Here is a 26773-nt window from a genome sequence, read left to right on the forward strand (position 1 = left end):
GCAATATTCCTCCCTGGTACTCCACATACTTGTTCGGGTTGTATCAATTTATTAATCACAGTTTTAAAACGACAAGCAATAATTTTAGCTAAAACTTTATAGTCCATGTTGAGGAGGGTGATAGGCCTCCAATTCCTGAGGTCATCACGAGCGCCCTTTTTCTTATAAATTAAGGACACTATCCCCCTCCTCCATGACTTAGGCAGCTCTGAACACATAAAAACCTCTTTAAAAAGTGCTAAAAGATCCTCCTTTAAAACATCCCAAAAAGTCAAATAAAATTCAACAGGTAGACCATCTGCTCCTGGGGCTTTCCCTTTTGAAAAACTTTTAAAAACACTAAAAAGTTCTTCCATGCTAAGATCTTCTATTAAAAACCCCTGGTCTACAGAACTTAACTTAAAATCCAGGATATTAAGAGCATCTTGTAAAAAAACATTATTTACACTTTTTTTACTAAAAAGGTCTCTATAAAAATTAAAAGCCACCTTCTTCATACCTTCCACAGTTGTTTCTCCATCAAGACAGGTGATCGTCTCCTTTTTCTCCATCACTTTTTTAAAAAAGAAACGTGTACACTTCTCACCTTCTTCTAAATGTTTCACTTTGGAATTAAAAATTATTTCTTTACCTTTTTGATCAAGGCACAATTGTATTTCAGTTTTTAGGCTTGCAATATCATCTTCCACCTCTAGTCCTATCTCTTTAAATTTATGGAGAGTTTGCAGTCTCATATTTAAATTTACATAAATCTGCTTTTTCCGCCGCGCCTTCCTCTTTCCAGCCCTGATAAAAAAAAACCTTATTTTATCTTTGATCACTTCCCACCAGGATAGGATTTTAATATATGGAGGCCTTAACTGTCTCCATTCCTGGTAGGCATTACAGAAGTCTGACCTCACCTGAGGGTCTTCCAGCAAATGGACCCCCAGACGCCACAAACCTCTATTTATCCTCAGCTCTCCTTGATACTCTATCTTTACGCTTAACATTTTATGATCAGAGAATAAATTAGGCATTAAAACAAATTGTACAGGGCTAAAATCCTCAGATAAAAACATAAAATCGATCCTGGAAGCCACTCCCCGACCGGACCATGTAAATCCTGGGTCCGTCGGCGAAAGCGACCTCCAGGCATCGCATAACTTAAAATCAGTCTGCAAGCTATTTAGTAAAAAACACGACTTATCTAACTTACGGATTGGGTCACCCCCTCCTCGGCGCTCATTCACATTCAGGCAATTAAAGTCCCCAGCTACCAAGAGAGGAGATGACCCTACACAGAATACCGGTAGAATTTCAAACAAACGTATACGCTCCTGTTTATCTGGTGGAGCGTACACATTAATGACACGGAAATTAAAATTATTAAAACACAAATGCACTAGGATAGCTCTGCCGGGTACAATCTCAGTAACAGAGGAGATGATGATGTTATTACCTCGGCAGAGCAGACCCACACCAGCAGACTTGTTTTTGTTCGAGCCCGACCATACAGAGGGCCCTAGTTTCCAGTCCTTTTTTATCTCGTTATACCGGATTCCATGCTGCAGACCACACTCCTGTAAAAAACATATATCAAAGTCTAATGTTTCAAAAAAATCAAAAAGAGCAGCCCTGCGGACAGGGCTCTTTAGAGATCTCACATTAAGTGAGAGACACCTCATGGATGGCATTTATGTCATGAGGGAGGAGAGATATCCTCAATGACTTCCATAAACTCCTCAATCACATCTGGCAGTGTGGAAAAAGAGTCAATGTTCTGGGGATCCGAGGAACCCGGTAATGGATACCCAGAAGAGTCCGTGTTCAGCCACATGTCTCCGCTGGGAAAACACACATCCGGAGACTCTGGATTGGCCTCCAGAAGAGTATCCCCTCGCAGCTTCTTTCCAGAAGGCTCAGGCAGCTCACTCGTACAGTCGTCCTCTGTGATAGCTACATGGCCTCTTACTTCCTGGGGGGCCTCCGGATCTGGCACAATGACCTCATCCACACCATCACCTGTAGGAGAAAAAACTGCGGTCTGCTGGCTCGAGTCCCTGGGAATGACTGGGGTCTTCGCCACAGTGCCCCCCACCGCCAACATAGTGGGGGCGCTCTGCTCCAACACACCAGCCTCATTCGAGACCTTCGACACAAGGGTTACCCCCCCAACGGGAGAGTCCCCCTGCTCCAGTCTCTGGGTGGTCCGCCCTCCGCCCTTTTTCCGGGACTTCGACACAGGAGGGCCTCCCTGAGGGCCACCACACTCCTGCTCCGTCCCCACCTTCTCCTCTGCGCCCTTGGCCTTCTCAGCCGCCTCCCCTGCTGTAGGAACAGTGGGACTTGGCTCAGGCCTTACTCCGGTCTCCGGGATACTCAGCTCAGCATGGACCGGGACAATAGCTGGTTCCTGCCTTGGCACGGGTCTCTCAGCCGCCTCTGCATACGTACGGACTTTAGTCCTATGTGGGCATCCTCGGAACATATGTCCAACCTCCCCGCATAGGTTACAAGCCTTCTTTTGAGGGCAATCCTTCATGAAGTGTCCGAATTGACCACAATTGCTGCAGCGGAATGCCCTTCTTTCCACACAATTCCCTTGGGTATGCCCCATCTTGCCACAGTTCCTGCAATACATAGGCATACCTGTGTAGAATAAGTAGCCACGGCTCTTCCCAATGGTGATGGTAGAGGGGGGATGTTCTGTTCCTCCAAAGCCCTCCGGATTTTTCTTCAGCCGCACCAGGAATTTCCGCTTGCCACACCAGAAACCAACGGCGTTTTTAACATTCCCTTGAAAGGTTACTTCATCGCAATAGCGACGCAAACAGGTTAAAATGTCCAGTACTTCCACAAAAGGATTTGGAAAGAAAACAATCATTTGTACCTCCTCTTGGACGAAAAGCAGGGAGAAGACCAGGCCCTCCAGTTCATCAGCAAAGATGTTGTCATTCACCTTTTGGACCAACTGCTGACAACAACCATGGCTCCTAAAGGTAATAGTATAAGTACCTTTCTGCTCATTGTCCTGAAAACAGAAGATGTCCTCTCTGCCGAACTCCAGGATCCCAAGAAGGACGGTGTTGCAAACGTAGCGGATTTCTTTCTCCTTCCGGAATCTCTCCAAGACCTCGATACGGACCGTGTTCCTCATCCGGGGTTCACCCGATGCAAAGGTAAGTGCAGCCGGCATCCTTCCGAGAAAGAACTCCAGCTGTAAACACAAAAAAAGGCTAGCGCCCTTTTAAGGCGATCGCAACTCGTTGCTCCGGACTAATCCTCTCTCCCTATAGCAGCAGGGGGGTGAAGCCCCTCCGAAGAGGAGCGATCCCCCCAGGCCGAGAGAGAGGGTACCGAAAGCACCCGACCTGACTACAATCTCACAGTTAAACTGATCGATCGCAGCCAAAAGGCCGAGAAGCGATGGCCTGAAATGGTTGGCCATTTCAGACGCACCCAGGCCTACAACCGACACCCATTGTGGAGACCGAGCCAAAGATTGCCGCAAGGAAGACATTTTCAGAAACTCTGGATGCATTCTCAATGACAGTTCGGGTGTGCTTGGGTTTTGGTCGGTTGTTTGGCTGTGTGTGTCTGTGTGTGCTCGTTGAAGCTGCGCCCAACGCGTTTTGAATCTGCATAACTCTGCCCACTTTGACACACCCACCATCCCCATTGTGACTGCAGGTGAAGGTTCCGTGCTAAGATTCTATCGACTGCAGGCAGCGCACCTGGTTGGTCAAAAGCATTAGAATACTCCTCACACAGGTGTATCTACAAGACACAAGACTAGCAGATTCGAGATCAGCACAGACACCAGTTTTCCTTTTTTTCAAATACCTATCATACACCGCATTTCAAAGTCGGTGGTCCACAAGAGGTAAACAATGTCTTCCAAAAGAATTCATGATCGGTGGTCACAAATGTGGTATGTATGGCAGAACTACTCATTGGATGCTTCAATTTAAATACCAAGTGCTGACAGCAGGCAGGGGCCTAATTCTGTAGATGGCACAGTATATTTGCTACACTGTAAGAAAGGCCTAATTCAGGCCTACATCTTAACACACCTGTGGCAGCAACCAGGAAAGACTGAAAATTGATTGCCTGATTGATTGATTGATTGCCTATTGAATGCAATGCAATGCTTGACATACATACATACATACATACATACATACATACATACATACATACATACAGAGGTGAAAGCAAGGCACACAAAATGTTGCAATTAGGCAAGTGAAATCGAGCAGCATGCTACATTTGGCAGCCAGCGGCATGTGAAATGTGCTTCCTTAACAACCCTGAAATAAATTCCCATCTAGGGTTCCAAGACAACTTGCTGTGCTGACTAATTTCCATTCAATCTGTTTTTAGAAACCGGATCAGAGAAGGAGTGCACTGTTCCCGGAGAGACTGCAATAGCGGGTCAATGCATGGAGTGGACAGAGCAAGCTCCATTTCCAGCTCCCTGTTCCAAAAAGCCATTTAATATATGGTCCCCACATGGGGGACGTATCAGATATTAAACTGATAAGAACAGATAAGGTTTCAACAAAATTTTATTTAGTCATAAGACATAGAACAACAAGAAAAAATGAAACCTTTTGTGCAAAAGAAACATAAACAATTACAATAATAAAATACAACAACATGAAACAACTTAATATAAAACAGTATTCCACATATAAAAACACCATCTACGATTCGCTTCCTTCTTCCCCACATCTTTAACATCCTTTAAGAAATAAATAAACATTTCACTAAAAGCCAATTTAATACAATCATTTACAGAGATAAAATCACGGTTAAAAAGTAAAATGTTTCTCGCTTTCCAGATTGCATTTTTGGCACAGTTTATTATACACCAGCATACTTTGAACTGGTGTGTAGTGGGGCAATTAAAAAGTCCATATAAAACATACTCATAGCTAAAATCTTTAAGACCACAAACCCATTTTAAAAGTATCCCCAATCTCCCCCAAAGTTCTTGTGCAAAACAGCAGTTCCAGAAAAGGTGCAAAACAGTCTCATCCTCTCGGCAAGAGTCTCTTGGGCACTTTGCCCGCGCCACCAGGCCTCTCCTGTGCTGGAAGTCTCTGGTTGGGAGGCACTGGTGGGCAGCCATCCATGCGATGTCTTTGTGAATGTTGGCCAAGAATTTCCCAAAAACGTTCCTCCACACACGCTTGGATCTACTCCAGGAGAAGTTGCTCACAGGGGACACTCCTTCTTCTCTTCTCAGATGAACCATCAATTTTTTTCTGTCCAGAAGGAGATCGGCATCCAAGTCCTTTAATTTATAAGTCCTTATCACCTTTTCTAAAACAATAAAATGCTTGGGCGGGCATAATAAAATGGGTGCTGATAAACATGGCCTGAACCATTTTTTAAAGATAAAACCGCAAGTATATTTTAAAAACAGACTAAAAGTAGAATTAGTGTTAAAAACTTTAAAACAAAAACAAAAGAAATTTACATATAAATACAAATGCAAGTCAGGGACATCTTTTCCTCCATTTTGTTGTTTCTTGTACATTTCCGTTCGCCTCAGCTTTTCCATTTTTGATCCCCAAATGAACATAAAAATACATCGAGTTAGTTTTTTTAGTATCAACTCAGAAGGAGGATATACCATGGCAACATAAAGCATCATAGGCAATAAAACAGATTTAATAATTAAAATTTTCCCTTCAATCGACAAGCATCTCAAATTCCAGAAGGAGAGCTTTTTCACCATTTTATGCTGTACCTCCTCCCAGCTCACGTGTCCATCATTTTTAGCATCAAATACTATACCCAAAATTTTTACCTCGTCGTGCCTCAATTTTACTGCTGGTAGGTCATTTGTATCCCAGGAACCCAAAATCAAACATTCAGTTTTATTAAAATTCATTTTAAAACCTGAAGCCTGACTAAAAAAATTGGTGCACATTACCACTCTCCGGAGTGAAGCAGGATCTGTACAGATGGCAGTAACATCATCCATGTAGGCAAATACTTTGACTTGGGCCCCTCCTCCACCCGGAATAGGAACCCCTCGGACCACTTTATCTCTCCGGATCATACACAGCAGGGGTTCCATAGCACAAATAAAAAGAATTGGGGATAATGGACACCCCTGCTTCACTCCGGATTCCAACGGGATAAAATCTGTTAAAAAACCATTGACAGAAATTTGAGAAAACACATTATTATATAAAATCATAATACGAGATAAAAACATGTCGGGGATCGCCATTTGTTTTAAAACTTTAAAAAGATACTCATGCGAGACCCTGTCAAACGCCTTTTCAAAGTCCAGCGCCAACAGGGCCAGGCTCTGACTTCTATCCCTAGAGTACCATATTGCATCTCTAATAACATTTAAAATCTCAGCAATATTCCTCCCTGGTACTCCACATACTTGTTCGGGTTGTATCAATTTATTAATCACAGTTTTAAAACGACAAGCAATAATTTTAGCTAAAACTTTATAGTCCATGTTGAGGAGGGTGATAGGCCTCCAATTCCTGAGGTCATCACGAGCGCCCTTTTTCTTATAAATTAAGGACACTATCCCCCTCCTCCATGACTTAGGCAGCTCTGAACACATAAAAACCTCTTTAAAAAGTGCTAAAAGATCCTCCTTTAAAACATCCCAAAAAGTCAAATAAAATTCAACAGGTAGACCATCTGCTCCTGGGGCTTTCCCTTTTGAAAAACTTTTAAAAACACTAAAAAGTTCTTCCATGCTAAGATCTTCTATTAAAAACCCCTGGTCTACAGAACTTAACTTAAAATCCAGGATATTAAGAGCATCTTGTAAAAAAACATTATTTACACTTTTTTTACTAAAAAGGTCTCTATAAAAATTAAAAGCCACCTTCTTCATACCTTCCACAGTTGTTTCTCCATCAAGACAGGTGATCGTCTCCTTTTTCTCCATCACTTTTTTAAAAAAGAAACGTGTACACTTCTCACCTTCTTCTAAATGTTTCACTTTGGAATTAAAAATTATTTCTTTACCTTTTTGATCAAGGCACAATTGTATTTCAGTTTTTAGGCTTGCAATATCATCTTCCACCTCTAGTCCTATCTCTTTAAATTTATGGAGAGTTTGCAGTCTCATATTTAAATTTACATAAATCTGCTTTTTCCGCCGCGCCTTCCTCTTTCCAGCCCTGATAAAAAAAAACCTTATTTTATCTTTGATCACTTCCCACCAGGATAGGATTTTAATATATGGAGGCCTTAACTGTCTCCATTCCTGGTAGGCATTACAGAAGTCTGACCTCACCTGAGGGTCTTCCAGCAAATGGACCCCCAGACGCCACAAACCTCTATTTATCCTCAGCTCTCCTTGATACTCTATCTTTACGCTTAACATTTTATGATCAGAGAATAAATTAGGCATTAAAACAAATTGTACAGGGCTAAAATCCTCAGATAAAAACATAAAATCGATCCTGGAAGCCACTCCCCGACCGGACCATGTAAATCCTGGGTCCGTCGGCGAAAGCGACCTCCAGGCATCGCATAACTTAAAATCAGTCTGCAAGCTATTTAGTAAAAAACACGACTTATCTAACTTACGGATTGGGTCACCCCCTCCTCGGCGCTCATTCACATTCAGGCAATTAAAGTCCCCAGCTACCAAGAGAGGAGATGACCCTACACAGAATACCGGTAGAATTTCAAACAAACGTATACGCTCCTGTTTATCTGGTGGAGCGTACACATTAATGACACGGAAATTAAAATTATTAAAACACAAATGCACTAGGATAGCTCTGCCGGGTACAATCTCAGTAACAGAGGAGATGATGATGTTATTACCTCGGCAGAGCAGACCCACACCAGCAGACTTGTTTTCGTTCGAGCCCGACCATACAGAGGGCCCTAGTTTCCAGTCCTTTTTTATCTCGTTATACCGGATTCCATGCTGCAGACCACACTCCTGTAAAAAACATATATCAAAGTCTAATGTTTCAAAAAAATCAAAAAGAGCAGCCCTGCGGACAGGGCTCTTTAGAGATCTCACATTAAGTGAGAGACACCTCATGGATGGCATTTATGTCATGAGGGAGGAGAGATATCCTCAATGACTTCCATAAACTCCTCAATCACATCTGGCAGTGTGGAAAAAGAGTCAATGTTCTGGGGATCCGAGGAACCCGGTAATGGATACCCAGAAGAGTCCGTGTTCAGCCACATGTCTCCGCTGGGAAAACACACATCCGGAGACTCTGGATTGGCCTCCAGAAGAGTATCCCCTCGCAGCTTCTTTCCAGAAGGCTCAGGCAGCTCACTCGTACAGTCGTCCTCTGTGATAGCTACATGGCCTCTTACTTCCTGGGGGGCCTCCGGATCTGGCACAATGACCTCATCCACACCATCACCTGTAGGAGAAAAAACTGCGGTCTGCTGGCTCGAGTCCCTGGGAATGACTGGGGTCTTCGCCACAGTGCCCCCCACCGCCAACATAGTGGGGGCGCTCTGCTCCAACACACCAGCCTCATTCGAGACCTTCGACACAAGGGTTACCCCCCCAACGGGAGAGTCCCCCTGCTCCAGTCTCTGGGTGGTCCGCCCTCCGCCCTTTTTCCGGGACTTCGACACAGGAGGGCCTCCCTGAGGGCCACCACACTCCTGCTCCGTCCCCACCTTCTCCTCTGCGCCCTTGGCCTTCTCAGCCGCCTCCCCTGCTGTAGGAACAGTGGGACTTGGCTCAGGCCTTACTCCGGTCTCCGGGATACTCAGCTCAGCATGGACCGGGACAATAGCTGGTTCCTGCCTTGGCACGGGTCTCTCAGCCGCCTCTGCATACGTACGGACTTTAGTCCTATGTGGGCATCCTCGGAACATATGTCCAACCTCCCCGCATAGGTTACAAGCCTTCTTTTGAGGGCAATCCTTCATGAAGTGTCCGAATTGACCACAATTGCTGCAGCGGAATGCCCTTCTTTCCACACAATTCCCTTGGGTATGCCCCATCTTGCCACAGTTCCTGCAATACATAGGCATACCTGTGTAGAATAAGTAGCCACGGCTCTTCCCAATGGTGATGGTAGAGGGGGGATGTTCTGTTCCTCCAAAGCCCTCCGGATTTTTCTTCAGCCGCACCAGGAATTTCCGCTTGCCACACCAGAAACCAACGGCGTTTTTAACATTCCCTTGAAAGGTTACTTCATCGCAATAGCGACGCAAACAGGTTAAAATGTCCAGTACTTCCACAAAAGGATTTGGAAAGAAAACAATCATTTGTACCTCCTCTTGGACGAAAAGCAGGGAGAAGACCAGGCCCTCCAGTTCATCAGCAAAGATGTTGTCATTCACCTTTTGGACCAACTGCTGACAACAACCATGGCTCCTAAAGGTAATAGTATAAGTACCTTTCTGCTCATTGTCCTGAAAACAGAAGATGTCCTCTCTGCCGAACTCCAGGATCCCAAGAAGGACGGTGTTGCAAACGTAGCGGATTTCTTTCTCCTTCCGGAATCTCTCCAAGACCTCGATACGGACCGTGTTCCTCATCCGGGGTTCACCCGATGCAAAGGTAAGTGCAGCCGGCATCCTTCCGAGAAAGAACTCCAGCTGTAAACACAAAAAAAGGCTAGCGCCCTTTTAAGGCGATCGCAACTCGTTGCTCCGGACTAATCCTCTCTCCCTATAGCAGCAGGGGGGTGAAGCCCCTCCGAAGAGGAGCGATCCCCCCAGGCCGAGAGAGAGGGTACCGAAAGCACCCGACCTGACTACAATCTCACAGTTAAACTGATCGATCGCAGCCAAAAGGCCGAGAAGCGATGGCCTGAAATGGTTGGCCATTTCAGACGCACCCAGGCCTACAACCGACACCCATTGTGGAGACCGAGCCAAAGATTGCCGCAAGGAAGACATTTTCAGAAACTCTGGATGCATTCTCAATGACAGTTCGGGTGTGCTTGGGTTTTGGTCGGTTGTTTGGCTGTGTGTGTCTGTGTGTGCTCGTTGAAGCTGCGCCCAACGCGTTTTGAATCTGCATAACTCTGCCCACTTTGACACACCCACCATCCCCATTGTGACTGCAGGTGAAGGTTCCGTGCTAAGATTCTATCGACTGCAGGCAGCGCACCTGGTTGGTCAAAAGCATTAGAATACTCCTCACACAGGTGTATCTACAAGACACAAGACTAGCAGATTCGAGATCAGCACAGACACCAGTTTTCCTTTTTTTCAAATACCTATCATACACCGCATTTCAAAGTCGGTGGTCCACAAGAGGTAAACAATGTCTTCCAAAAGAATTCATGATCGGTGGTCACAAATGTGGTATGTATGGCAGAACTACTCATTGGATGCTTCAATTTAAATACCAAGTGCTGACAGCAGGCAGGGGCCTAATTCTGTAGATGGCACAGTATATTTGCTACACTGTAAGAAAGGCCTAATTCAGGCCTACATCTTAACACACCTGTGGCAGCAACCAGGAAAGACTGAAAATTGATTGCCTGATTGATTGATTGATTGATTGCCTATTGAATGCAATGCAATGCTTGACATACATACATACATACATACATACATACATACATACATACATACATACAGAGGTGAAAGCAAGGCACACAAAATGTTGCAATTAGGCAAGTGAAATCGAGCAGCATGCTACATTTGGCAGCCAGCGGCATGTGAAATGTGCTTCCTTAACAACCCTGAAATAAATTCCCATCTAGGGTTCCAAGACAACTTGCTGTGCTGACTAATTTCCATTCAATCTGTTTTTAGAAACCGGATCAGAGAAGGAGTGCACTGTTCCCGGAGAGACTGCAATAGCGGGTCAATGCATGGAGTGGACAGAGCAAGCTCCATTTCCAGCTCCCTGTTCCAAAAAGCCATTTAATATATGGTCCCCACATGGGGGACGTATCAGATATTAAACTGATAAGAACAGATACTACACTTGATCTTAGCCATAGGAGGCCGAGAAGCGATGGCCTGAAATGGTTGGCCATTTCAGACGCACCCAGGCCTACAACCGACACCCATTGTGGAGACCGAGCCAAAGATTGCCGCAAGGAAGACATTTTCAGAAACTCTGGATGCATTCTCAATGACAGTTCGGGTGTGCTTGGGTTTTGGTCGGTTGTTTGGCTGTGTGTGTCTGTGTGTGCTCGTTGAAGCTGCGCCCAACGCGTTTTGAATCTGCATAACTCTGCCCACTTTGACACACCCACCATCCCCATTGTGACTGCAGGTGAAGGTTCCGTGCTAAGATTCTATCGACTGCAGGCAGCGCACCTGGTTGGTCAAAAGCATTAGAATACTCCTCACACAGGTGTATCTACAAGACACAAGACTAGCAGATTCGAGATCAGCACAGACACCAGTTTTCCTTTTTTTCAAATACCTATCATACACCGCATTTCAAAGTCGGTGGTCCACAAGAGGTAAACAATGTCTTCCAAAAGAATTCATGATCGGTGGTCACAAATGTGGTATGTATGGCAGAACTACTCATTGGATGCTTCAATTTAAATACCAAGTGCTGACAGCAGGCAGGGGCCTAATTCTGTAGATGGCACAGTATATTTGCTACACTGTAAGAAAGGCCTAATTCAGGCCTACATCTTAACACACCTGTGGCAGCAACCAGGAAAGACTGAAAATTGATTGCCTGATTGATTGATTGATTGATTGCCTATTGAATGCAATGCAATGCTTGACATACATACATACATACATACATACATACATACATACATACATACATACAGAGGTGAAAGCAAGGCACACAAAATGTTGCAATTAGGCAAGTGAAATCGAGCAGCATGCTACATTTGGCAGCCAGCGGCATGTGAAATGTGCTTCCTTAACAACCCTGAAATAAATTCCCATCTAGGGTTCCAAGACAACTTGCTGTGCTGACTAATTTCCATTCAATCTGTTTTTAGAAACCGGATCAGAGAAGGAGTGCACTGTTCCCGGAGAGACTGCAATAGCGGGTCAATGCATGGAGTGGACAGAGCAAGCTCCATTTCCAGCTCCCTGTTCCAAAAAGCCATTTAATATATGGTCCCCACATGGGGGACGTATCAGATATTAAACTGATAAGAACAGATACTACACTTGATCTTAGCCATAGGAGGCCGAGAAGCGATGGCCTGAAATGGTTGGCCATTTCAGACGCACCCAGGCCTACAACCGACACCCATTGTGGAGACCGAGCCAAAGATTGCCGCAAGGAAGACATTTTCAGAAACTCTGGATGCATTCTCAATGACAGTTCGGGTGTGCTTGGGTTTTGGTCGGTTGTTTGGCTGTGTGTGTCTGTGTGTGCTCGTTGAAGCTGCGCCCAACGCGTTTTGAATCTGCATAACTCTGCCCACTTTGACACACCCACCATCCCCATTGTGACTGCAGGTGAAGGTTCCGTGCTAAGATTCTATCGACTGCAGGCAGCGCACCTGGTTGGTCAAAAGCATTAGAATACTCCTCACACAGGTGTATCTACAAGACACAAGACTAGCAGATTCGAGATCAGCACAGACACCAGTTTTCCTTTTTTTCAAATACCTATCATACACCGCATTTCAAAGTCGGTGGTCCACAAGAGGTAAACAATGTCTTCCAAAAGAATTCATGATCGGTGGTCACAAATGTGGTATGTATGGCAGAACTACTCATTGGATGCTTCAATTTAAATACCAAGTGCTGACAGCAGGCAGGGGCCTAATTCTGTAGATGGCACAGTATATTTGCTACACTGTAAGAAAGGCCTAATTCAGGCCTACATCTTAACACACCTGTGGCAGCAACCAGGAAAGACTGAAAATTGATTGCCTGATTGATTGATTGATTGATTGCCTATTGAATGCAATGCAATGCTTGACATACATACATACATACATACATACATACATACATACATACATACATACAGAGGTGAAAGCAAGGCACACAAAATGTTGCAATTAGGCAAGTGAAATCGAGCAGCATGCTACATTTGGCAGCCAGCGGCATGTGAAATGTGCTTCCTTAACAACCCTGAAATAAATTCCCATCTAGGGTTCCAAGACAACTTGCTGTGCTGACTAATTTCCATTCAATCTGTTTTTAGAAACCGGATCAGAGAAGGAGTGCACTGTTCCCGGAGAGACTGCAATAGCGGGTCAATGCATGGAGTGGACAGAGCAAGCTCCATTTCCAGCTCCCTGTTCCAAAAAGCCATTTAATATATGGTCCCCACATGGGGGACGTATCAGATATTAAACTGATAAGAACAGATAAGGTTTCAACAAAATTTTATTTAGTCATAAGACATAGAACAACAAGAAAAAATGAAACCTTTTGTGCAAAAGAAACATAAACAATTACAATAATAAAATACAACAACATGAAACAACTTAATATAAAACAGTATTCCACATATAAAAACACCATCTACGATTCGCTTCCTTCTTCCCCACATCTTTAACATCCTTTAAGAAATAAATAAACATTTCACTAAAAGCCAATTTAATACAATCATTTACAGAGATAAAATCACGGTTAAAAAGTAAAATGTTTCTCGCTTTCCAGATTGCATTTTTGGCACAGTTTATTATACACCAGCATACTTTGAACTGGTGTGTAGTGGGGCAATTAAAAAGTCCATATAAAACATACTCATAGCTAAAATCTTTAAGACCACAAACCCATTTTAAAAGTATCCCCAATCTCCCCCAAAGTTCTTGTGCAAAACAGCAGTTCCAGAAAAGGTGCAAAACAGTCTCATCCTCTCGGCAAGAGTCTCTTGGGCACTTTGCCCGCGCCACCAGGCCTCTCCTGTGCTGGAAGTCTCTGGTTGGGAGGCACTGGTGGGCAGCCATCCATGCGATGTCTTTGTGAATGTTGGCCAAGAATTTCCCAAAAACGTTCCTCCACACACGCTTGGATCTACTCCAGGAGAAGTTGCTCACAGGGGACACTCCTTCTTCTCTTCTCAGATGAACCATCAATTTTTTTCTGTCCAGAAGGAGATCGGCATCCAAGTCCTTTAATTTATAAGTCCTTATCACCTTTTCTAAAACAATAAAATGCTTGGGCGGGCATAATAAAATGGGTGCTGATAAACATGGCCTGAACCATTTTTTAAAGATAAAACCGCAAGTATATTTTAAAAACAGACTAAAAGTAGAATTAGTGTTAAAAACTTTAAAACAAAAACAAAAGAAATTTACATATAAATACAAATGCAAGTCAGGGACATCTTTTCCTCCATTTTGTTGTTTCTTGTACATTTCCGTTCGCCTCAGCTTTTCCATTTTTGATCCCCAAATGAACATAAAAATACATCGAGTTAGTTTTTTTAGTATCAACTCAGAAGGAGGATATACCATGGCAACATAAAGCATCATAGGCAATAAAACAGATTTAATAATTAAAATTTTCCCTTCAATCGACAAGCATCTCAAATTCCAGAAGGAGAGCTTTTTCACCATTTTATGCTGTACCTCCTCCCAGCTCACGTGTCCATCATTTTTAGCATCAAATACTATACCCAAAATTTTTACCTCGTCGTGCCTCAATTTTACTGCTGGTAGGTCATTTGTATCCCAGGAACCCAAAATCAAACATTCAGTTTTATTAAAATTCATTTTAAAACCTGAAGCCTGACTAAAAAAATTGGTGCACATTACCACTCTCCGGAGTGAAGCAGGATCTGTACAGATGGCAGTAACATCATCCATGTAGGCAAATACTTTGACTTGGGCCCCTCCTCCACCCGGAATAGGAACCCCTCGGACCACTTTATCTCTCCGGATCATACACAGCAGGGGTTCCATAGCACAAATAAAAAGAATTGGGGATAATGGACACCCCTGCTTCACTCCGGATTCCAACGGGATAAAATCTGTTAAAAAACCATTGACAGAAATTTGAGAAAACACATTATTATATAAAATCATAATACGAGATAAAAACATGTCGGGGATCGCCATTTGTTTTAAAACTTTAAAAAGATACTCATGCGAGACCCTGTCAAACGCCTTTTCAAAGTCCAGCGCCAACAGGGCCAGGCTCTGACTTCTATCCCTAGAGTACCATATTGCATCTCTAATAACATTTAAAATCTCAGCAATATTCCTCCCTGGTACTCCACATACTTGTTCGGGTTGTATCAATTTATTAATCACAGTTTTAAAACGACAAGCAATAATTTTAGCTAAAACTTTATAGTCCATGTTGAGGAGGGTGATAGGCCTCCAATTCCTGAGGTCATCACGAGCGCCCTTTTTCTTATAAATTAAGGACACTATCCCCCTCCTCCATGACTTAGGCAGCTCTGAACACATAAAAACCTCTTTAAAAAGTGCTAAAAGATCCTCCTTTAAAACATCCCAAAAAGTCAAATAAAATTCAACAGGTAGACCATCTGCTCCTGGGGCTTTCCCTTTTGAAAAACTTTTAAAAACACTAAAAAGTTCTTCCATGCTAAGATCTTCTATTAAAAACCCCTGGTCTACAGAACTTAACTTAAAATCCAGGATATTAAGAGCATCTTGTAAAAAAACATTATTTACACTTTTTTTACTAAAAAGGTCTCTATAAAAATTAAAAGCCACCTTCTTCATACCTTCCACAGTTGTTTCTCCATCAAGACAGGTGATCGTCTCCTTTTTCTCCATCACTTTTTTAAAAAAGAAACGTGTACACTTCTCACCTTCTTCTAAATGTTTCACTTTGGAATTAAAAATTATTTCTTTACCTTTTTGATCAAGGCACAATTGTATTTCAGTTTTTAGGCTTGCAATATCATCTTCCACCTCTAGTCCTATCTCTTTAAATTTATGGAGAGTTTGCAGTCTCATATTTAAATTTACATAAATCTGCTTTTTCCGCCGCGCCTTCCTCTTTCCAGCCCTGATAAAAAAAAACCTTATTTTATCTTTGATCACTTCCCACCAGGATAGGATTTTAATATATGGAGGCCTTAACTGTCTCCATTCCTGGTAGGCATTACAGAAGTCTGACCTCACCTGAGGGTCTTCCAGCAAATGGACCCCCAGACGCCACAAACCTCTATTTATCCTCAGCTCTCCTTGATACTCTATCTTTACGCTTAACATTTTATGATCAGAGAATAAATTAGGCATTAAAACAAATTGTACAGGGCTAAAATCCTCAGATAAAAACATAAAATCGATCCTGGAAGCCACTCCCCGACCGGACCATGTAAATCCTGGGTCTGTCGGCGAAAGCGACCTCCAGGCATCGCATAACTTAAAATCAGTCTGCAAGCTATTTAGTAAAAAACACGACTTATCTAACTTACGGATTGGGTCACCCCCTCCTCGGCGCTCATTCACATTCAGGCAATTAAAGTCCCCAGCTACCAAGAGAGGAGATGACCCTACACAGAATACCGGTAGAATTTCAAACAAACGTATACGCTCCTGTTTATCTGGTGGAGCGTACACATTAATGACACGGAAATTAAAATTATTAAAACACAAATGCACTAGGATAGCTCTGCCGGGTACAATCTCAGTAACAGAGGAGATGATGATGTTATTACCTCGGCAGAGCAGACCCACACCAGCAGACTTGTTTTCGTTCGAGCCCGACCATACAGAGGGCCCTAGTTTCCAGTCCTTTTTTATCTCGTTATACCGGATTCCATGCTGCAGACCACACTCCTGTAAAAAACATATATCAAAGTCTAATGTTTCAAAAAAATCAAAAAGAGCAGCCCTGCGGACAGGGCTCTTTAGAGATCTCACATTAAGTGAGAGACACCTCATGGATGGCATTTATGTCATGAGGGAGGAGAGATATCCTCAATGACTTCCATAAACTCCTCAATCACATCTGGCAGTGTGGAAAAAGAGTCAATGTTCTGGGGATCCGAGGAACCCGGTAATGGATACCCAGAAGAGTCCGTGTTCAGCCACATGTCTCCGCTGGGAAAACACACATCCGGAGACTCTGGATTGGCCTCCAGAAGAGTATCCCCTCGCAGCTTCTTTCCAGAAGGCTCAGGCAGCTCACTCGTACAGTCGTCCTCTGTGATAGCTACATGGCCTCTTACTTCCTGGGGGGCCTCCGGATCTGGCACAATGACCTCATCCACACCATCACCTGTAGGAGAAAAAACTGCGGTCTGCTGGCTCGAGTCCCTGGGAATGACTGGGGTCTTCGCCACAGTGCCCCCCACCGCCAACATAGTGGGGGCGCTCTGCTCCAACACACCAGCCTCATTCGAGACCTTCGACACAAGGGTTACCCCCCCAACGGGAGAGTCCCCCTGCTCCAGTCTCTGGGTGGTCCGCCCTCCGCCCTTTTTCCGGGACTTCGACACAGGAGGGCCTCCCTGAGGGCCACCACACTCCTGCTCCGTCCCCACCTTCTCCTCTGCGCCCTTGGCCTTCTCAGCCGCCTCCCCTGCTGTAGGAACAGTGGGACTTGGCTCAGGCCTTACTCCGGTCTCCGGGATACTCAGCTCAGCATGGACCGGGACAATAGCTGGTTCCTGCCTTGGCACGGGTCTCTCAGCCGCCTCTGCATACGTACGGACTTTAGTCCTATGTGGGCATCCTCGGAACATATGTCCAACCTCCCCGCATAGGTTACAAGCCTTCTTTTGAGGGCAATCCTTCATGAAGTGTCCGAATTGACCACAATTGCTGCAGCGGAATGCCCTTCTTTCCACACAATTCCCTTGGGTATGCCCCATCTTGCCACAGTTCCTGCAATACATAGGCATACCTGTGTAGAATAAGTAGCCACGGCTCTTCCCAATGGTGATGGTAGAGGGGGGATGTTCTGTTCCTCCAAAGCCCTCCGGATTTTTCTTCAGCCGCACCAGGAATTTCCGCTTGCCACACCAGAAACCAACGGCGTTTTTAACATTCCCTTGAAAGGTTACTTCATCGCAATAGCGACGCAAACAGGTTAAAATGTCCAGTACTTCCACAAAAGGATTTGGAAAGAAAACAATCATTTGTACCTCCTCTTGGACGAAAAGCAGGGAGAAGACCAGGCCCTCCAGTTCATCAGCAAAGATGTTGTCATTCACCTTTTGGACCAACTGCTGACAACAACCATGGCTCCTAAAGGTAATAGTATAAGTACCTTTCTGCTCATTGTCCTGAAAACAGAAGATGTCCTCTCTGCCGAACTCCAGGATCCCAAGAAGGACGGTGTTGCAAACGTAGCGGATTTCTTTCTCCTTCCGGAATCTCTCCAAGACCTCGATACGGACCGTGTTCCTCATCCGGGGTTCACCCGATGCAAAGGTAAGTGCAGCCGGCATCCTTCCGAGAAAGAACTCCAGCTGTAAACACAAAAAAAGGCTAGCGCCCTTTTAAGGCGATCGCAACTCGTTGCTCCGGACTAATCCTCTCTCCCTATAGCAGCAGGGGGGTGAAGCCCCTCCGAAGAGGAGCGATCCCCCCAGGCCGAGAGAGAGGGTACCGAAAGCACCCGACCTGACTACAATCTCACAGTTAAACTGATCGATCGCAGCCAAAAGGCCGAGAAGCGATGGCCTGAAATGGTTGGCCATTTCAGACGCACCCAGGCCTACAACCGACACCCATTGTGGAGACCGAGCCAAAGATTGCCGCAAGGAAGACATTTTCAGAAACTCTGGATGCATTCTCAATGACAGTTCGGGTGTGCTTGGGTTTTGGTCGGTTGTTTGGCTGTGTGTGTCTGTGTGTGCTCGTTGAAGCTGCGCCCAACGCGTTTTGAATCTGCATAACTCTGCCCACTTTGACACACCCACCATCCCCATTGTGACTGCAGGTGAAGGTTCCGTGCTAAGATTCTATCGACTGCAGGCAGCGCACCTGGTTGGTCAAAAGCATTAGAATACTCCTCACACAGGTGTATCTACAAGACACAAGACTAGCAGATTCGAGATCAGCACAGACACCAGTTTTCCTTTTTTTCAAATACCTATCATACACCGCATTTCAAAGTCGGTGGTCCACAAGAGGTAAACAATGTCTTCCAAAAGAATTCATGATCGGTGGTCACAAATGTGGTATGTATGGCAGAACTACTCATTGGATGCTTCAATTTAAATACCAAGTGCTGACAGCAGGCAGGGGCCTAATTCTGTAGATGGCACAGTATATTTGCTACACTGTAAGAAAGGCCTAATTCAGGCCTACATCTTAACACACCTGTGGCAGCAACCAGGAAAGACTGAAAATTGATTGCCTGATTGATTGATTGATTGATTGCCTATTGAATGCAATGCAATGCTTGACATACATACATACATACATACATACATACATACATACATACATACATACATACAGAGGTGAAAGCAAGGCACACAAAATGTTGCAATTAGGCAAGTGAAATCGAGCAGCATGCTACATTTGGCAGCCAGCGGCATGTGAAATGTGCTTCCTTAACAACCCTGAAATAAATTCCCATCTAGGGTTCCAAGACAACTTGCTGTGCTGACTAATTTCCATTCAATCTGTTTTTAGAAACCGGATCAGAGAAGGAGTGCACTGTTCCCGGAGAGACTGCAATAGCGGGTCAATGCATGGAGTGGACAGAGCAAGCTCCATTTCCAGCTCCCTGTTCCAAAAAGCCATTTAATATATGGTCCCCACATGGGGGACGTATCAGATATTAAACTGATAAGAACAGATACTACACTTGATCTTAGCCATAGGAGGCCGAGAAGCGATGGCCTGAAATGGTTGGCCATTTCAGACGCACCCAGGCCTACAACCGACACCCATTGTGGAGACCGAGCCAAAGATTGCCGCAAGGAAGACATTTTCAGAAACTCTGGATGCATTCTCAATGACAGTTCGGGTGTGCTTGGGTTTTGGTCGGTTGTTTGGCTGTGTGTGTCTGTGTGTGCTCGTTGAAGCTGCGCCCAACGCGTTTTGAATCTGCATAACTCTGCCCACTTTGACACACCCACCATCCCCATTGTGACTGCAGGTGAAGGTTCCGTGCTAAGATTCTATCGACTGCAGGCAGCGCACCTGGTTGGTCAAAAGCATTAGAATACTCCTCACACAGGTGTATCTACAAGACACAAGACTAGCAGATTCGAGATCAGCACAGACACCAGTTTTCCTTTTTTTCAAATACCTATCATACACCGCATTTCAAAGTCGGTGGTCCACAAGAGGTAAACAATGTCTTCCAAAAGAATTCATGATCGGTGGTCACAAATGTGGTATGTATGGCAGAACTACTCATTGGATGCTTCAATTTAAATACCAAGTGCTGACAGCAGGCAGGGGCCTAATTCTGTAGATGGCACAGTATATTTGCTACACTGTAAGAAAGGCCTAATTCAGGCCTACATCTTAACACACCTGTGGCAGCAACCAGGAAAGACTGAAAATTGATTGCCTGATTGATTGATTGATTGATTGCCTATTGAATGCAATGCAATGCTTGACATACATACATACATACATACATACATACATACATACATACATACATACAGAGGTGAAAGCAAGGCACACAAAATGTTGCAATTAGGCAAGTGAAATCGAGCAGCATGCTACATTTGGCAGCCAGCGGCATGTGAAATGTGCTTCCTTAACAACCCTGAAATAAATTCCCATCTAGGGTTCCAAGACAACTTGCTGTGCTGACTAATTTCCATTCAATCTGTTTTTAGAAACCGGATCAGAGAAGGAGTGCACTGTTCCCGGAGAGACTGCAATAGCGGGTCAATGCATGGAGTGGACAGAGCAAGCTCCATTTCCAGCTCCCTGTTCCAAAAAGCCATTTAATATATGGTCCCCACATGGGGGACGTATCAGATATTAAACTGATAAGAACAGATAAGGTTTCAACAAAATTTTATTTAGTCATAAGACATAGAACAACAAGAAAAAATGAAACCTTTTGTGCAAAAGAAACATAAACAATTACAATAATAAAATACAACAACATGAAACAACTTAATATAAAACAGTATTCCACATATAAAAACACCATCTACGATTCGCTTCCTTCTTCCCCACATCTTTAACATCCTTTAAGAAATAAATAAACATTTCACTAAAAGCCAATTTAATACAATCATTTACAGAGATAAAATCACGGTTAAAAAGTAAAATGTTTCTCGCTTTCCAGATTGCATTTTTGGCACAGTTTATTATACACCAGCATACTTTGAACTGGTGTGTAGTGGGGCAATTAAAAAGTCCATATAAAACATACTCATAGCTAAAATCTTTAAGACCACAAACCCATTTTAAAAGTATCCCCAATCTCCCCCAAAGTTCTTGTGCAAAACAGCAGTTCCAGAAAAGGTGCAAAACAGTCTCATCCTCTCGGCAAGAGTCTCTTGGGCACTTTGCCCGCGCCACCAGGCCTCTCCTGTGCTGGAAGTCTCTGGTTGGGAGGCACTGGTGGGCAGCCATCCATGCGATGTCTTTGTGAATGTTGGCCAAGAATTTCCCAAAAACGTTCCTCCACACACGCTTGGATCTACTCCAGGAGAAGTTGCTCACAGGGGACACTCCTTCTTCTCTTCTCAGATGAACCATCAATTTTTTTCTGTCCAGAAGGAGATCGGCATCCAAGTCCTTTAATTTATAAGTCCTTATCACCTTTTCTAAAACAATAAAATGCTTGGGCGGGCATAATAAAATGGGTGCTGATAAACATGGCCTGAACCATTTTTTAAAGATAAAACCGCAAGTATATTTTAAAAACAGACTAAAAGTAGAATTAGTGTTAAAAACTTTAAAACAAAAACAAAAGAAATTTACATATAAATACAAATGCAAATCAGGGACATCTTTTCCTCCATTTTGTTGTTTCTTGTACATTTCCGTTCGCCTCAGCTTTTCCATTTTTGATCCCCAAATGAACATGAAAATACATCGAGTTAGTTTTTTTAGTATCAACTCAGAAGGAGGATATACCATGGCAACATAAAGCATCATAGGCAATAAAACAGATTTAATAATTAAAATTTTCCCTTCAATCGACAAGCATCTCAAATTCCAGAAGGAGAGCTTTTTCACCATTTTATGCTGTACCTCCTCCCAGCTCACGTGTCCATCATTTTTAGCATCAAATACTATACCCAAAATTTTTACCTCGTCGTGCCTCAATTTTACTGCTGGTAGGTCATTTGTATCCCAGGAACCCAAAATCAAACATTCAGTTTTATTAAAATTCATTTTAAAACCTGAAGCCTGACTAAAAAAATTGGTGCACATTACCACTCTCCGGAGTGAAGCAGGATCTGTACAGATGGCAGTAACATCATCCATGTAGGCAAATACTTTGACTTGGGCCCCTCCTCCACCCGGAATAGGAACCCCTCGGACCACTTTATCTCTCCGGATCATACACAGCAGGGGTTCCATAGCACAAATAAAAAGAATTGGGGATAATGGACACCCCTGCTTCACTCCGGATTCCAACGGGATAAAATCTGTTAAAAAACCATTGACAGAAATTTGAGAAAACACATTATTATATAAAATCATAATACGAGATAAAAACATGTCGGGGATCGCCATTTGTTTTAAAACTTTAAAAAGATACTCATGCGAGACCCTGTCAAACGCCTTTTCAAAGTCCAGCGCCAACAGGGCCAGGCTCTGACTTCTATCCCTAGAGTACCATATTGCATCTCTAATAACATTTAAAATCTCAGCAATATTCCTCCCTGGTACTCCACATACTTGTTCGGGATGTATCAATTTATTAATCACAGTTTTAAAACGACAAGCAATAATTTTAGCTAAAACTTTATAGTCCATGTTGAGGAGGGTGATAGGCCTCCAATTCCTGAGGTCATCACGAGCGCCCTTTTTCTTATAAATTAAGGACACTATCCCCCTCCTCCATGACTTAGGCAGCTCTGAACACATAAAAACCTCTTTAAAAAGTGCTAAAAGATCCTCCTTTAAAACATCCCAAAAAGTCAAATAAAATTCAACAGGTAGACCATCTGCTCCTGGGGCTTTCCCTTTTGAAAAACTTTTAAAAACACTAAAAAGTTCTTCCATGCTAAGATCTTCTATTAAAAACCCCTGGTCTACAGAACTTAACTTAAAATCCAGGATATTAAGAGCATCTTGTAAAAAAACATTATTTACACTTTTTTTACTAAAAAGGTCTCTATAAAAATTAAAAGCCACCTTCTTCATACCTTCCACAGTTGTTTCTCCATCAAGACAGGTGATCGTCTCCTTTTTCTCCATCACTTTTTTAAAAAAGAAACGTGTACACTTCTCACCTTCTTCTAAATGTTTCACTTTGGAATTAAAAATTATTTCTTTACCTTTTTGATCAAGGCACAATTGTATTTCAGTTTTTAGGCTTGCAATATCATCTTCCACCTCTAGTCCTATCTCTTTAAATTTATGGAGAGTTTGCAGTCTCATATTTAAATTTACATAAATCTGCTTTTTCCGCCGCGCCTTCCTCTTTCCAGCCCTGATAAAAAAAAACCTTATTTTATCTTTGATCACTTCCCACCAGGATAGGATTTTAATATATGGAGGCCTTAACTGTCTCCATTCCTGGTAGGCATTACAGAAGTCTGACCTCACCTGAGGGTCTTCCAGCAAATGGACCCCCAGACGCCACAAACCTCTATTTATCCTCAGCTCTCCTTGATACTCTATCTTTACGCTTAACATTTTATGATCAGAGAATAAATTAGGCATTAAAACAAATTGTACAGGGCTAAAATCCTCAGATAAAAACATAAAATCGATCCTGGAAGCCACTCCCCGACCGGACCATGTAAATCCTGGGTCCGTCGGCGAAAGCGACCTCCAGGCATCGCATAACTTAAAATCAGTCTGCAAGCTATTTAGTAAAAAACACGACTTATCTAACTTACGGATTGGGTCACCCCCTCCTCGGCGCTCATTCACATTCAGGCAATTAAAGTCCCCAGCTACCAAGAGAGGAGATGACCCTACACAGAATACCGGTAGAATTTCAAACAAACGTATACGCTCCTGTTTATCTGGTGGAGCGTACACATTAATGACACGGAAATTAAAATTATTAAAACACAAATGCACTAGGATAGCTCTGCCGGGTACAATCTCAGTAACAGAGGAGATGATGATGTTATTACCTCGGCAGAGCAGACCCACACCAGCAGACTTGTTTTCGTTCGAGCCCGACCATACAGAGGGCCCTAGTTTCCAGTCCTTTTTTATCTCGTTATACCGGATTCCATGCTGCAGACCACACTCCTGTAAAAAACATATATCAAAGTCTAATGTTCCAAAAAAATCAAAAAGAGCAGCCCTGCGGACAGGGCTCTTTAGAGATCTCACATTAAGTGAGAGACACCTCATGGATGGCATTTATGTCATGAGGGAGGAGAGATATCCTCAATGACTTCCATAAACTCCTCAATCACATCTGGCAGTGTGGAAAAAGAGTCAATGTTCTGGGGATCCGAGGAACCCGGTAATGGATACCCAGAAGAGTCCGTGTTCAGCCACATGTCTCCGCTGGGAAAACACACATCCGGAGACTCTGGATTGGCCTCCAGAAGAGTATCCCCTCGCAGCTTCTTTCCAGAAGGCTCAGGCAGCTCACTCGTACAGTCGTCCTCTGTGATAGCTACATGGCCTCTTACTTCCTGGGGGGCCTCCGGATCTGGCACAATGACCTCATCCACACCATCACCTGTAGGAGAAAAAACTGCGGTCTGCTGGCTCGAGTCCCTGGGAATGACTGGGGTCTTCGCCACAGTGCCCCCCACCGCCAACATAGTGGGGGCGCTCTGCTCCAACACACCAGCCTCATTCGAGACCTTCGACACAAGGGTTACCCCCCCAACGGGAGAGTCCCCCTGCTCCAGTCTCTGGGTGGTCCGCCCTCCGCCCTTTTTCCGGGACTTCGACACAGGAGGGCCTCCCTGAGGGCCACCACACTCCTGCTCCGTCCCCACCTTCTCCTCTGCGCCCTTGGCCTTCTCAGCCGCCTCCCCTGCTGTAGGAACAGTGGGACTTGGCTCAGGCCTTACTCCGGTCTCCGGGATACTCAGCTCAGCATGGACCGGGACAATAGCTGGTTCCTGCCTTGGCACGGGTCTCTCAGCCGCCTCTGCATACGTACGGACTTTAGTCCTATGTGGGCATCCTCGGAACATATGTCCAACCTCCCCGCATAGGTTACAAGCCTTCTTTTGAGGGCAATCCTTCATGAAGTGTCCGAATTGACCACAATTGCTGCAGCGGAATGCCCTTCTTTCCACACAATTCCCTTGGGTATGCCCCATCTTGCCACAGTTCCTGCAATACATAGGCATACCTGTGTAGAATAAGTAGCCACGGCTCTTCCCAATGGTGATGGTAGAGGGGGGATGTTCTGTTCCTCCAAAGCCCTCCGGATTTTTCTTCAGCCGCACCAGGAATTTCCGCTTGCCACACCAGAAACCAACGGCGTTTTTAACATTCCCTTGAAAGGTTACTTCATCGCAATAGCGACGCAAACAGGTTAAAATGTCCAGTACTTCCACAAAAGGATTTGGAAAGAAAACAATCATTTGTACCTCCTCTTGGACGAAAAGCAGGGAGAAGACCAGGCCCTCCAGTTCATCAGCAAAGATGTTGTCATTCACCTTTTGGACCAACTGCTGACAACAACCATGGCTCCTAAAGGTAATAGTATAAGTACCTTTCTGCTCATTGTCCTGAAAACAGAAGATGTCCTCTCTGCCGAACTCCAGGATCCCAAGAAGGACGGTGTTGCAAACGTAGCGGATTTCTTTCTCCTTCCGGAATCTCTCCAAGACCTCGATACGGACCGTGTTCCTCATCCGGGGTTCACCCGATGCAAAGGTAAGTGCAGCCGGCATCCTTCCGAGAAAGAACTCCAGCTGTAAACACAAAAAAAGGCTAGCGCCCTTTTAAGGCGATCGCAACTCGTTGCTCCGGACTAATCCTCTCTCCCTATAGCAGCAGGGGGGTGAAGCCCCTCCGAAGAGGAGCGATCCCCCCAGGCCGAGAGAGAGGGTACCGAAAGCACCCGACCTGACTACAATCTCACAGTTAAACTGATCGATCGCAGCCAAAAGGCCGAGAAGCGATGGCCTGAAATGGTTGGCCATTTCAGACGCACCCAGGCCTACAACCGACACCCATTGTGGAGACCGAGCCAAAGATTGCCGCAAGGAAGACATTTTCAGAAACTCTGGATGCATTCTCAATGACAGTTCGGGTGTGCTTGGGTTTTGGTCGGTTGTTTGGCTGTGTGTGTCTGTGTGTGCTCGTTGAAGCTGCGCCCAACGCGTTTTGAATCTGCATAACTCTGCCCACTTTGACACACCCACCATCCCCATTGTGACTGCAGGTGAAGGTTCCGTGCTAAGATTCTATCGACTGCAGGCAGCGCACCTGGTTGGTCAAAAGCATTAGAATACTCCTCACACAGGTGTATCTACAAGACACAAGACTAGCAGATTCGAGATCAGCACAGACACCAGTTTTCCTTTTTTTCAAATACCTATCATACACCGCATTTCAAAGTCGGTGGTCCACAAGAGGTAAACAATGTCTTCCAAAAGAATTCATGATCGGTGGTCACAAATGTGGTATGTATGGCAGAACTACTCATTGGATGCTTCAATTTAAATACCAAGTGCTGACAGCAGGCAGGGGCCTAATTCTGTAGATGGCACAGTATATTTGCTACACTGTAAGAAAGGCCTAATTCAGGCCTACATCTTAACACACCTGTGGCAGCAACCAGGAAAGACTGAAAATTGATTGCCTGATTGATTGATTGATTGATTGCCTATTGAATGCAATGCAATGCTTGACATACATACATACATACATACATACAT

At 44.2% G+C, this 26773-nt stretch overlaps 3 non-coding genes and 3 pseudogenes across 3 annotated transcripts; all 6 read right to left on the bottom strand.

Moving 5' to 3' along the window:
* Nucleotides 1-4379: 4379 nt before the first annotated feature.
* LOC138654271 (U2 spliceosomal RNA) lies at nucleotides 4380-4580 on the bottom strand (annotated as a pseudogene).
* A 6168-nt stretch (nucleotides 4581-10748) lies between these two features.
* On the bottom strand, nucleotides 10749-10941 carry LOC138654309 (U2 spliceosomal RNA). Its single transcript, XR_011316186.1, has one exon. It is a non-coding gene; the product is annotated as a U2 spliceosomal RNA (small nuclear RNA).
* Nucleotides 10942-11914: 973 nt separating this feature from the next.
* LOC138654310 (U2 spliceosomal RNA) lies at nucleotides 11915-12107 on the bottom strand. The gene has a single exon (XR_011316187.1). It is a non-coding gene; the product is annotated as a U2 spliceosomal RNA (small nuclear RNA).
* A 973-nt stretch (nucleotides 12108-13080) lies between these two features.
* On the bottom strand, nucleotides 13081-13281 carry LOC138654272 (U2 spliceosomal RNA; annotated as a pseudogene).
* A 6172-nt stretch (nucleotides 13282-19453) lies between these two features.
* LOC138654311 (U2 spliceosomal RNA) lies at nucleotides 19454-19646 on the bottom strand. Its single transcript, XR_011316188.1, has one exon. It is a non-coding gene; the product is annotated as a U2 spliceosomal RNA (small nuclear RNA).
* A 973-nt stretch (nucleotides 19647-20619) lies between these two features.
* On the bottom strand, nucleotides 20620-20820 carry LOC138654273 (U2 spliceosomal RNA; annotated as a pseudogene).
* Nucleotides 20821-26773: the final 5953 nt, after the last annotated feature.

The sequence above is a fragment of the Ranitomeya imitator genome, unplaced genomic scaffold (assembly GCF_032444005.1).
Source record: "Ranitomeya imitator isolate aRanImi1 unplaced genomic scaffold, aRanImi1.pri SCAFFOLD_257, whole genome shotgun sequence".
Lineage (NCBI taxonomy): Eukaryota > Metazoa > Chordata > Amphibia > Anura > Dendrobatidae > Ranitomeya > Ranitomeya imitator.